Source organism: Caretta caretta, chromosome 2, assembly GCF_965140235.1.
Source record: "Caretta caretta isolate rCarCar2 chromosome 2, rCarCar1.hap1, whole genome shotgun sequence".
NCBI lineage: Eukaryota > Metazoa > Chordata > Testudines > Cheloniidae > Caretta > Caretta caretta.
Genome location: NC_134207.1, coordinates 79,104,294 through 79,118,490, shown reverse-complemented (window position 1 = coordinate 79,118,490; position 14,197 = coordinate 79,104,294). Strand labels below are relative to the sequence as shown.

Genomic DNA, 14,197 nt, shown 5'->3' with positions numbered 1-14,197 from the left:
CCGACTACATGTGTCATTTTGACAAGATGTTGACTTACATGTTTGTCAAAAGTTAAATGAATTAAGAAAAACAGAAGCCAGCAAATGTAGCTGCTTCAGCTCCTACCGTCCACCCTCTTGTCCTGAGGCAGTCTGTCACTTCCTAGAGCAGACAAGCTGAATTTACATAAATATAGAGCAGCAGGTACAGGAAAGGCCTCCGAAACTTCTGTACATTTAGCACCATTGGAAAATAGGGAGCTGCAAGCTCAATTACATGGTAAGAACAATAAATGCCCTACTCCCTCCCCTACTGAAAACTGAATGTGCCATAACTGTGCCCATGGACATTTTAATTAGCTCCTTAGAACTGATGGGAGGTCATTCATATTCAAATTGTGCCTCTGACATTGTTCCATTTGCTGTTTCTGGTTTGGATGTACTGGAAATCTTGCAAGAACACTCTGTATCTCTTCCTCACTACTTATTTTTCATGGTGTCTGTTTTTCACTTTGATACATTTTACTGCATTCTTACTCTATGGACCAGATCCACAAAGGTACTCAGGGGCCTAAAGCCCAGATACAGTGCTTAAGTCACAGTTTTAGGCATCACTTTGAGCCAGAAACCCCTGCTTGGCTACTGAAGGCACTAAAACTCACTTGGCACCTACATTTTTGTTGTTAAATTTCTCTATGTGCCCAAGTTTCTGCCTCTGCACAGGCACTCTGTGGCCTCAGGATGTCAGTCTCACGCCTAAGCCCTGGCACAATCTCAAACCAAGTGAGCTCCACCTCATCACCTGCAGAGCCCAATCTGGTAGGCATGCCTAACTCCACACAAGATGGCCAAAGTGATGCTCTCAGATCCTTGAACCCAGTGGTTAGTGCACTCACTCAGGATGTGGAAGGCCCTCGTTCAATTCTTCCCTGTGCCTGATGTGCAGAGGGGATTTGAACTGTGGTCTCCCAGCTCACACTTGAGTGGGATATGGATTATTCTGTTAAGGAGGGATTTTTCAATCTCTCTTGTTAAAACCATTCCACTTTAATGAAATATTAATTGGGCCAGAGAGAGAATCACTCTGTAGTTCAGTGGTTGGAGATGGGAGACCTCTCTTCAAATCCCTTCTCTTTATCAGGCAGAGGGAAGAATTGAACTGGGGTCTCCCAAATCCTGGGTGAGTGCTCTATAAAAGTCTCCATCATCATCATAAGCTCCTCCTTCTCCCCAGCCCATCAGGTGTTCTGTGAGGAGTTACAGAGGCACCTAAGCCCTTTCTTGCAAGAATGCCTTAGGTGCTGAAACCACCTGACTCCGGCTGTGGATCACAGTCAGAGAGGTAGGTGGCTCCCTGAAGGCTGAACTTAGGTGCTAAACTTCGTGAGAGAGGTGGGGCTTAGGACACACCTTCTCATCAGCATGTTCCATTGGTTTGCTTAAGTGGCTTCCTGCCTAACATGCTCACTTTTGTGAATTCTATTCTCAGGCCCCTCTCTCTTCCCTCCTTTTTATAGCGAGCCTGGGCATCTATCTCGAGCTATGTGGATCCCGGTGATTTTCAAGGCATCTAAAATTTAGGTGTTGCAATGCTCAGCTAAATCCCTTTGTGGAGCTGGGCTTACCTGACTATTCATGCCAATAAAGTTATGCACGTGCTAAAGAGTTTGCAGGACTGGGCCTAAATTATCAAAGACTTTTAAAATCCATCACATAATCCTAATATACCCGTTAGACAACTTGGCCCACAGAGTTTATGAACTGTGGAAATAGTAGACTATAGATGTAAAGTATATAATACCGCACCATTGTGACATGGGTACATGGAACTTCTGACAAATATACAAAGACTAAAGACTTGCAGTTTTAAGAACTATCTTGATTTATTGTAAACAAATCAAATCCAGTTTCAAAAGTAGGCTTTGGGCCCTGCTCTCACCGGAGATGTTGCTGGAGAGGCTGGCTTTCACCTTCAGAGATGGTTCCTGAGATGCTTTCTGCTTAAGAGTAACTTGTCTCTTACCTTCATAGAGGGAGCAGGCTTAAGCATTTCTCCTTTCCTCATGGTGGCCCTGTTTTAAGTAACAAAATAATTGCCAGAAGAAACAGTAGGGGCTTATTCTTGGTACTTTGTCTACCTGATCATTATTTCTGCTCTCTGGCCAGCGCTAAATTGGCAAGTACAAAGAAATCCTCAGGGTTTAAAACCTTGCTAGAACAAGCTGTTTTCTCCAGTCACCTGTCAACACTTGTTTTTTCCTGAGTAGGCCGCGCTTTCCTGCGAAAGCAGACCAGGCTATTGACAGCTAGATATTGCCTTTGAGGTGTTGCCTTTTTGACTGTCCTTTCTGAAAGCATATCCTGGTGTTGTACTGACAGAAGACGAAGAACAGCTTGGAAATAAAAAGAAGCAACGTACACTGGCCTACATTTTTGAGATCACAGGGGAAAAAAGAAAAGAATAGCAAAAAAGTGGTTACTTCTGTGCCCACCTTTCTTATTGCAGTGACAGTAAAAAGGCAACAGTGCTTATAAGTGTTCCACAATATTAAAAGAACATATGACACATGCAAGCATCGTGCCTAACTTAAGACACTTTTACATATTCTAGACCTAGGGTTGCCAACTCTGACTGAAGTTATTCCAGGAGATTTCTTTTTCCAACATGATGTAATGTCATTTTCTCAAAATATACTATTAAAATCTCCTGGATTGCTTTCAATAGTCATTGGGAGATGGATGCTGATTCCGGGAGACTCCTGGACAATTCTGGAGGCTTGACAACCCTATCTAGACCAGATTCACAGCTAGTAGAAATCAGCATAGCCCCATGGAAATCAATGCACTCTTGCCAGAATAAGCACTAAGGTTGTACGTGCATCAGGGGGCAGATTTTCTATCTTTCAGTAAAGACTTACCATTATGTTACTGTTTAATGCTACTATAGTTATCCTTTTATGTGTATTAAAATACTGGAACAGGGGAAATAAAAATTTGCTACCTCAATGTGCCGTACATTCTCTCAAGCATTCATGTATCTGGGATCTGATTTTAGCCCACATTGTTCTGTGCTACTATGGCTCTGTATCAGCAAAGTACATTTTTCAAGTGTCTTAGATAAGGAGTACTGGGAGCCCTTCAGCTGTCCATTACTGATCTCCTATATACATTGAACATGCCTCATTATATCAGATGTACAGAACTGCACAGAAGGTGATTATAAGTAATCATTGCATGTCTGTAGAAAGCCCTCATAAGAGTGATTTTCCTGAACACATTTTGTATCTTGCAAAACAATTAGATATATAAAATATTATAACTTTGAAATGGCAAACATTAATTGAAATTAATGAGTGATATAGTTTGTAGTTGAAAGAAACAACACTTATTAAATCAAATCCAATCATATAAACAAGAAAAATCTTGAGTTCTCACAAGTAAACAATGGCAGTTAAGAAAAATAATAAAAATGAGGGTCAGTTTTCATCAGCAATAGGCAGAGGCAGAATTACTCAGTTGGAGTAAATGGATTTTGGTTAGTTCATTATTATTTGTAAAGTTATGTTATTCATAATTATTCAGACAACTGCCAGATATCTATGAAAAGGTTCACAGATCCCAAAAGTTCCATGAATTTAATCACAAACTTTTATACTCATCCAAAGCTGCATACTGGAAATGCTGTTTTATAATTTGCTATTTGTTGTTCACCATTCATTAATCTCTAGTTTTAAAAGTTTTAATAATCCAATCAGAGAGAAGAAACAGTACCATGTGATCAGTTACATACCATAAAGAAAGAATAGCAAATAATCAAACTGAACAGTTCTTTAACAACCCATAAGCTGAAAAATATTTCTTTTAAGTGCTTCATGAATACATCTAAAAAACAAATGTATTTGTAGAAATCAGGACTGGATCAATAAACAATTTGCAATCAGAAAAAAAGCTACAGTTGCCGTGATTATTTTTTACAATTAACAATTTGACTGGCCTTAATAGTTCATAAAGAAGTGAGATACTAGATAAGAGTTTCACAGGCAAGAAGTTAGATACCAACACTCCCATTGTATAGTTTAATTCTTTGAAGGTTTACTCAGTAGTATTTTATGAGAACACACATCTCACAATGAACAAATTCTCCCACATATAAACATTCCAATGACTTAGCTATCACTTCAGGAAAACTTGGCGTTTCCCTTTTAGTCTGGGTCAAATGAAATTCTGTGCTTTAAACTGTCAGTTCAAGCAAAACCATCCCAGATCTCACCTACTGTAGCTTTCTTGAAGTGTCACCTTCATGGCTGTCTGGTTTAAAGCTTAAGATTGTGTGCTTGGGAAGAAAAAATGGCTCAGAGTTTGCAAAAAAAGAATGAGGACTCTCTCTGCAATGGTGTTTTTCGGGGAGCTGTCAGCTGCCTTTCAGAGCTGAGAGAGTTTGGAAAAACCTGGCTGATGTTAATGTTTACTTTTTTCTTATTTTAAAAAGCTTGCCAGCCTTAGGGGCCCTGGGGAAACCTAACTGAAGTAAATGGGGAAAATTGTCAAGTTGAAAAAAGAAGAAATTAACCATTTGATTGCTGCACAGCAGACCATTTATGTTCAGCTATAAAACACCTGGCATGTTGCTGAGTGTTCCATGTATGTCCTAATGTTCCATTGGAGTATCAGTCAATGTGGGTAGAAGGAGGACCAGCGACAAAAAGGTTAAACACCTATAGGTGATGTTTTCATTTTGGGTTCACATAATTCATCTCTGCCTCCTCTCCAGCTCAGGTTGGTAGAAAGAGCCCAATCTGGTGCTGAGCTAGACTCTATCAAATCCAATTGGATTCACTGGGGTTGATGATGTTTGACAGCATAGAATTTGGCCCAGTGTTTCCACTATCTCAGTATTATTATTGATGTTTGTCAGGTGCGCTTAAGAAGGGCCTAGATGAGTATCAGTGTGTTTGCAAACTTTGTTAGTTCCTAATTGAGTCTGAAAGGAGTTCTCTCACCCCATACTGAGATATGCCTATAACCCAAAATTCCCAGCTCTCCCTCGTTTCCCCTGCCGTGTAACTTTCACGCTTGTGTCTGAGGCCAGCACCAGCAATGACATTAAAAGATGCCAGAACAAAGTAAAGAGGAGGACAATGGGATCAAAGGACACTCCCACAGTTTTGCTTTGAATTGTAGCAAAATGTAAAAGTATTCTAAAGAACCGTTGCCGAGCAGTGTCCTTTTACTAGACATTGCTATTCAACATCCCAAGACTGCTGTTCAAAACAGTGGTGGGAGCCCTGGAGAGGAGTGACTCTTCAGAAAAGCAAAAAAGAGAGGGTTATCCTTATGCTAAAGGTGAAGATGATATTGCCACAGGGCAGCCCTTTTCCTACCTTGTGAGTGCCACTACCTAGCCTGTTCTTGTGGTCTCCTGACCACAAACACACACAGGTTGTTTCACTTTACCACATATGAATTTATTCTTCAGTTCTGTCGCAAAACAGAACATACCACAGATGTACCGCAGGATGAGCTGACCTACACATGACTGTCTCTCTTTTCCTCAGCCTCATCTCTTAGCTCCCCTTTTGTTCCTTTTCCTCACAAATATATACCCTCCCAATTAATGAGTCAATTGCCTCATCAGCCCAGCAATTGCCACCCAAGTGTCAGTAATCAACAGAAACAGGTTAATTGACTTCTTTAATTAAGCCTGTAGTTTTTGCGGTGCTGCAGCAACCTCAGTTATCAAAGTGCTACAGCTTGTTCCCTGTCACACATATAAAATCCTTTTAAAGAGGCTTCATCCTGTTTTCCCTTCCCTAAAAGTAGTGTCTTTGCTTTTGGGGCCAGATCTTAAGCTGATTTACATCAGCTGAGGATCTGGCCCTATTTTTTTTTTTTTTTGCCCTCCCAAATTAGTATTTCCCTAGGCCAGACATACATCACTCCACCTGACACAATTCTTGATTATGCAACTTAATTTTACCGTTGTATTGACTAGAAGATCCCCTGCTGAGTCTTGGAGTGTTAGCAAAATGTAATTTATTTATTTTTAGTGTTGCAGTGGGACAACTCTGAAACTTTTCAGTACATCAGTGGTGAAGAGGATGCGGGGTAGGGATACAGCACATGGCTACATGTGATCATCTGGGCTGTCTTTTAGTCTCTTATATTTTTTAACATTGTCCATCTTGGTCTATGTTGTTCTTATGTAAATATCAAATAAAGTCCCAGCAAGGCAATCATGGTGTAGAATATAGAAAAACCAGGTCTCCTGACATTCTGTAGATATGATTCTATGAATGTAGAGCTGGGCACAATTGCATGTTTTTTACATCTTACATTCCTGCCACTAAAACTGATGCTGAAAAGCCCCAGAGTTGCAGGACCCAGGATGACCTGCCACTGAAAGACCCACAGTGATGGCTAACTCCTCCGGAAAGTCACAACCTTTGGATTTGGATGCCATTTGAACTAGAAGGGTGACAATGACTGAATGTGGACTGGTGTCAGCCCCCATTAAATGGTTACCTGGGAAGACAAGTGTCCCTGAAAAAATGAGATGACAGCTGAGCTTTCCTTCAGTGTGCTAGAGTTATTACTCCATTCAGAGTCAGTGAGTGTGCAATGTGTAGGGAGTGAAAGAACTCACTGTAGCGTGGTACACAGTACATGGAGCTGCAAATAGGGTCATTCTTCTGTTCAGAGCCCCAATGCCCACAGTAATTAACTTCACATGCCATAGCTGAGTGCCGAGGCTGAGTTCAAGTGAAGTGATGAGGAGCCCAGCCCTGAAGGGTATGGTTGCTTGAGTTCTTTATTACAAACACAATGAAAAAAGTAATAGTTTTTGCTATACAATTTTGCTGTGCTTCTGCTCAGGAGATGAATTTTGTGTGTTTTGTATCTCATGAATTCTGCATATCTTATTCCCTAGAATTTGGTGTAAAATGCACTTTTTTTGTATTGCTAAGTAACATGACTAATTGCACAAACAAAACAGACTGCAGCAACTGGCCCTGATTTGTACGTTACAAAATTTATATGTCAGGCACCATCAGGGGGTCTCTGAGAATGAGTGCCTATGTCATTTTAAATGTCCTTTATGCTCTAAATTTACACGGCATTATCTTGGGGCGAACAGAATGTTTTAATCGCTTTGTTTTATAAGATTAATGAGGGCAAAGGTTGTTTGGGCTTAAATTTATTTTTTGAACTGTCCTAGATAAAAGATTTGCAGTTCTGCAGGTGCAAGCTTTTCATTTAACAATTTGTGAATACCCCATCTGGATGTAAATAACATTTTAAGGAAACAATATGTGCTGAATAGCTCCCTTGTTTCAACAACAACAACATGGTCTTTAGTGAACTAAATTACCCAATTCTAGACTGGATACTACACTATAATCCTTTCTCTCCTGTATATTTATGGTACTAAGGACAGTCACCAATTGCATTTTAATTTTTGAATCATGCATGGAACAGACAAATCAGATGGGAGACAAAGGGAAATTATTTGCCACTAATTAGCATATACCATAGTTGTTTCATCTTTCCCTTCTTATACTAAGCTATTATAAGTCTGCCTACAAACACAGGGTAATATTCATATCGTTACTCAAACTGTACTCAGCTATCTGTACTCAATAAAATGCTCACCGAAGATATTGACAGTTTTCCCTTAGTAAAAACTGAACAAGGAGTACAAGATGTGATCGAGAAATCTGGAGGCAAAAGGACTGTCTATTATCCTTGTAACATAAATTCTTCCCTTATTCTCTTTTCCTCTAATCTAGAGGCTTCATTTAAACTGCATATGTACAGGAGAAGACTATGACGGGAGGTAGATAAGAAACAGGAGGGAGGTAAAGGAGACCACTACTTCTTGTAAGTAATTGAATATCAGAAATTTCAAGAGAATCCCCTTCATCAGTTCATCAGGAAAGTTCCATCATTATCTTCCGTACTACTGGTAAGCTCCCCTCTTGGGTTCTGAGTGTGTGCACTGGTCTCTGGAGGTTGAAGGCCCAAAGTAAAGGAACAGCGCTCAGGTGTGAGCCAAACTCCCATTGCTCTACAAGGGGTCCTTGCACAGCAAAGATTACAAATGCATTGCAGAGAAGAAATCTGCAACCCTTTCCTAAAAATTACTGATGATGAAATCTAAGATTACTTAGAAGTTCTGGGGTTCTTACTAAGGGCAGAAATTCTCCCATATTCTACTGTAAACTATAGAAATGGACGGTTTTCTGACATCATCTGGGTGCTCCAGTACCCTCTACAAGAATCCTTTGCCTGTTCCCTTCATCCTCCAGGCTACAAAGACAATATAGTTCTGCTCTGCAAATGGGATCAGACCCTGACAAAGGGTGTCTGTGATCTGTGGAAGCAAAAAGATAGCTTTGGACTGCCAAGCAAGAATGTCTGAGAAAGGAGGCATCATGTCCATAAGAAGAACATCACATGCAACTCTGCCCTGTCTAGTTGGATTATGTTCTGAGATTTTGGGATATAAAGGGAAAATATAGAGTAAGCCAGCTCAGAGTCCCAATCCTTAGAGAAATGAATCCATTCTTATTGGTATTGGGTTAGTGTCTGGGAACAGGTTTATTGACGCCTGGGTTCCGAACCAATTATTACAAGTCATGCACATAAGATAGAGTAGCTGGCTCCAGAGGGCTCAGATTCCATGCTGCTGAGCCAGTCTTGTGTGTTTGACAAGCTTCTCTGTGGGTAGTCTATCTGCAAAGGAAGTCATAACTCCACCCAGGATCAGACTGATGTGGCCTCTGATGGTAATGAATCACTCTTGATTTGTATTGTGACAGTGTCCAGAGGCCCTAATCAGGGGTTGAGTGCAGTTCGAACACATAGGAAGACATAGTAACTTCCACAAGGGGTTTACAATGTAAGGCCTGTGAGATGTGGGGGAAGGGCTACAATTTTTATATGTACATCCAACTGGTCCTCAACCTACTTTTTCTTCTAGGCATCATGGAAGAAGGAAATCTTGAGGTGAGATCAGAAGGAGATAAGGAGAGTAGCATTGCAGAGGCTGTTCCATGCACGGAGAACAATGTGGAAGAAGATACAAAGTTAGCATTGGGAGAAGTGGACAAACAGTTGTCAAGACTATCATCAGTTGAGGAGTAGAGATACAATGAGTGATGTGATAAGATACAAGAGTAGCTAAATATGGAAGGGTAGAATTATGAAGGGCCTTGAAGGTGAAGACACAAGGTTTGAACTTGATGTGGGAGCAAAGGTAGAACTAGTGGTGGATTCAAAGAGGGGATGATGCTTTCAGAATGATCGGTAAGGAAGCTGATCTTAGCTGTGTTTTGAATGCAAAATAATTGAATAAGCTCCACCAATATGTTCATTAACAAACTTACTGACCCTCTTTTTGTCTGCCTATTTATGGCCAAAGTGGTGCTGTGTATAATATACAAAGCACCAGTACCCAGAATGTAAGAGATATATGTACTCTCAAGATCAGCTTCAAACTTGGGCTATATCTAAAAGTTGGGGGAAGCATCTACTCTATGAATGAGCTCATTAATGGTGCGGCTCTGATTTGAAATTCTTTGATAGGCTAAGTATGTGAAGTTAAGCCAAACTACTGCTGCTCTGCTAGTCTGGGTTTTGTCTTCTGGATAAGTGGCAGCCTTTCTGAGGAGTAATACAGATAGTGCTGCTCTACCTAAAATGTTAGATACTTATTAGCTAACTTATAATGAGAAGGGAATTCCATCAAATCATGACTCTGTTCATTAAATGACTTCTAAAATGATGGGTAACAGAAAGAAGAGGTTCTTAGAATATAAAGAAATGTCTTTCTGTATTTTAATTTAGAAAAAGAACAGACATTGCATGTGATGTCAGACTTGTAAATCTAAAAGGGTAATGCATAGTTTTATTATCTTACATACTTTTTTAGTGGAAGATAAGAATTACTCACAGTACAACTTTCAAGGGCTGAACTATGCCAAATGGCAGACACAGTACAATGTATCTTTTTGTGATTTATGACCCAATGTTGAGAGTGATGGGCTGGAGCCCGATCCTGCAACCCTTCCTGATTCAGCTCGACCTATTCAAGTCAATAAGATTACAGTTGGATAGGGCCCTTGTTTTCAACTGTTTGTAACATATGTATTTCAGTGACAATAGTGCAACTATTTTTTTAAGAACTGGAATGTTAGTCTAATCACTGATAGTAATTGTTTTCCTTATCGTTGCTGTGCTAAAAGTGGGAGAGTATTTTCTTTTTTTACAGCTGAAGGATGGAAGACTCATTTATTTTTTTTTTATGTGGCTTGTATTAAGGCATAACAGAGTCTCACTGGATTGAATTCTGTAAATTTCCCAATCTGAATTTATTGGAGGCTGTTGCCAAGACTAATTCAGTTGCTTCTTTTTCATATTCATTTATATTTTTAAAAGTACATTTTATGTTTTCTCAGGGCCTTTCTAACTACCGGGATTCATAGCATGTGTTATGTAGGTGCCAAGATGGATACAAAAAAATTCAGGAGAATTCATAAATTTAACAACTGAAACAACTATATTTGGAGAGCATAATAATGGCTCTTTTGAGACAAAACAGTCGTACACTTTTATGCTAATCAGCCAATTTGCTATTGCTTTTCTTAATGGCAAAAGGTGGTTTTAGTGCACAGAAGTTCTGCTCTATGAATGATAGATTGAACATTAGGACATTAAGTCATGTCAACTCTTTCTCTAAAATTGGGACTCTGCTGTCTGCACAAGTACATTCATATTACAGAAGGCAAGAAACTGATCATGCTATTTAGTTACTTCGGGGTAGCATTTTAGAAGACAGTCTAAAGCAACAGCTGGCTTTTGTGCCACTTCCAGTGCTTCCCATTATTTTTGTTACAGTCAATAGCTGTATTATTGTTACCTTGTTCACACCAAAAAGAGGGGTTGATTTTAATAACTATCATATTCTGTGAATTACGGTCGCATGATGTAGTAGTAATTTGACAATATTTTGATAAGCTGGCCAGTGGCTATCTCATAGTTTTTTAGTATTTTGATAAGTCTACAGTAAACAAGAAGGCAACACCTTAGAAAGTAGGTAATGGTGAAGATGAACCAGAAATGGGTTGAGCTGGACCAGTTTTTATTGTGAGCTCAGATGAAATGAGAGTGTTTCCAATTTTGGAAGGTTTTTAGGTCTGTCTTCAGTTTCAGGTTAAGTAAATACTGAACAAAAGAGTGGACAACTAGTAGCAGTGAGTTATCCCAACTATTTTACTGACCAGAAGGCACTCTAAACTGGTGGCCACTACCAGGTAATTCTTTTTTACATCAATTCTAGACATATTTCATCTAAAAGGGGAGAAAGATTAGAATGACAAATTAATGCTGATAGGAAGCTCTTGTGGTCTATGCTAGGAGGCAAGCAGTCTCACCACATTAGTATTGACTGTCCTGCGTCACATTATCACTAATAAAACACCTACCTTTGTTGCAAGCATACCTGCTGCTTCTTTCTGCTCCTTACTCCTACCTTCACCACAGCTCAACAATGGCAGTCACGGACTACTGGTTAGAGGGGCCAGCTAGAGAAAAACTTATAAGATAACAGTGGTCACAGGAGAGGAAGTAGGCTTGGTTCTCACCAATAATTCAAGTATTCATTTTCAGGATGAACTAATTCAACTCATCTCCCATGTATAGATGTCATTAAACTACACTGATATGTTAAAGAGAAGCTCTTGTGATTTTTATGAGAGAAATATACTGTAATAAATACTCATTACAAATTTGAAAAGTGTCTTTGCTATGGATTGCATTGGTGCAAGTTTACAGTGTGACTATAATCTACTACCTTGGAAATATATCTTCTAGGCTCAGCCACACAGGGGAAGAGAAAAAAAGTGATCATTCATTTAATGCGGCTTGCTTCCTGACATGACTAGTATATATCTTTTGTGAAAATAATCTACTCTTCCTCCCCTTTCTGGAGCCCCCGTGTTCCATATATGAGGGGATTAAAGACCAGAGTTGTTCCCAAATCCAGATGTTCTGTCACTCAGCACACCAAGAACTTGAACTTGTGGGGTGCTGAGTGCCTTCATTTTTTAAAGCAAATTTTTTTACTGGTGATCCCTTTCACATAGCAAGCCTCTGAGTGCAACCCCCCCCTTATAAATTAAAAACACTTTTTATATATTTAGCACCATTATAAATGCTGGAGGCAAAGCGGGATTTGGGGTAGAGGTTGACAGCTCGTGACCCCCATGTAATAACCTCATGAGCCCCGGAGGAGTCCCAACCCCCAGTTTGAGAACCCCTGTTTTAGAGCAAGTACTCATTATCTCTTCGGAGGAGCTAGCCAGAGACTTTAGACAGTAGGGACAGAAGCAGCCAAAGCAGGGACTGCTGTGGAGGAGAGGGGGTAAAATGGGGCCTAGTCAGGGCCACACTTCCCCATAACATCCCTGAACCCAGAACTGTGGAGTGGAGTACCGCTCCCCAAGGCACTAGGACCCAGGTTGTGCTTCCTGTGGGCAGGGGCAGAGAGGGACCGGCCAGCCTCTCTAGTCACTAGAAGCAGAAGCAATGACCTCTGGTCCTTTGGACACTTGGAGAACTTTCTACAGTTTTGACAGGACTTTCTCTGTCCTGTCCCCTGCCTCATAGCATCTTCACCTCACCTTCAGTCTACACTTGTTCCTCTTGTCCTCGTCTCCCTTTGAACATCCCCTGTCCCTTACCCTTTCTTTCCAATTAGCTTATCCCCTCTTAAGCCCCCCTCCTTTCAAAAAATAACCATGGAACTAATATGTTTGCCACCATAACATTGTTCATTCTGCCTGTATGTTCTACTCCTTACCACACCCTGTGTCTGTCTTGTCTGTTTAGATTGTAAGATCTCTGGGGAAGGGGCCATCTGCTATTCTGTGTTTGTACAGCATCTATCACAAATGGGGCCCTACTCTCGGTTAGCCCTTAGGCACTACTGTAGTAAACATGTTAAATACATAAAAAATATCTTGGACATCCAGGGCCCAGGAAGACAAAGGACTGATTGCATTGTAACTTTTGTAATGGAATTTTGAATATATCTATAGCATTCTGACATTTTGGACTTACTTTACCAATATTTATTAGTTTAATAGACCCTTACAGTTTAGGGAGCCCATTGTGACTGTTACAGGCATATGGTTAACTTATGCACATGAGCTGAAATTTGAATGTAAGACCATGCAATGACAATGATTTCAGTCCAGCTTCCAGCTGCATACACTAATTGTTGCCATTTAATATACAATGCAGTTTTACTCAAATAACACTGTTGAACATAAAAGGAAAGTAAGCATTTCAGGGTTGTTGTTTTTTTCAAGTTGTATAGATTGCCAGCTTTTAGGAGAATGTGGACATAATTGTGTAAGTGCTGCTTCCATTAAAGAACAGCTGATAAGGCTAATGCTTTTGAAACTGTGTAATATGAATATGTAACATCTAAAAATAGTAACACTGTTTAGTGATTGTATATTCTTAACTTTTAGAATACTCAGTGCTGGGGGCTCTATTCTGCACATACATTCTATATCCCATCCCATGAAATGCAGGAAAAGGTAGAAGAGCAACTTTCTGCAGGTTGCTGACCTAATTCTAAACTTCTCCGGGGACAGGGTGTATTTGTCAAGACAGACTCAGAGGAGTGACTCCCAAAGAGAAACAATCGGAGTTGGAGACTAGAGATAGATGGGTTTGGGGGATCTCTTATCTATCAGCCTCTTAATGACCATACCATAAAACAATTTATCTACTGTCAGTTACAGCTGCAGTGAATTCAGAGAAAAAGAAATAACTATGTTGCTGTTGGAGGACAGAACAAGCAATTAAATACTCAAACTATATGTGGGAAGGAAGCTTCCTGTGTACTTGAAGACTCATGAAGATAAATCTTTCCTGTAGACTTCAGTATGAAGAATTTTTTCACCCAGAACACTTCCTGAGACATTAATCAGTAATTGTCCTAACAGTTCTGAAATTCATTTTGAGATGTGTTTAAACAAAATAATATTTTGGAGAAAAAAATCATGAAATGTAAGATAAAAATAAATTGTGTCTAGATGCATAATGTGCAGAACATTGTTAGGCAGGCCCTAAACTTTCTTCCCAGGGGCTGAAATATTTACTTAGACATCCAACATGGTATAAGCCAGCTCTTTTCTCTGAATCCTCT

General features: G+C 39.9%; 1 long non-coding RNA gene across 1 annotated transcript in view; it reads left to right on the top strand.

The window, feature by feature from the left end:
• LOC142070779 (uncharacterized) overlaps window positions 1–11,716 on the top strand; it is a 123,625-nt gene extending 111,909 nt beyond the window's left edge. Inside the window, exons 2-3 of the long non-coding RNA XR_012666713.1 lie at window positions 7,767–7,942; window positions 8,960–11,716. This is a non-coding gene — a long non-coding RNA (uncharacterized LOC142070779). The remainder of the gene's footprint in view (window positions 1–7,766; window positions 7,943–8,959) is intronic.
• The last annotated feature ends 2,481 nt before the right edge of the window (window positions 11,717–14,197 follow it).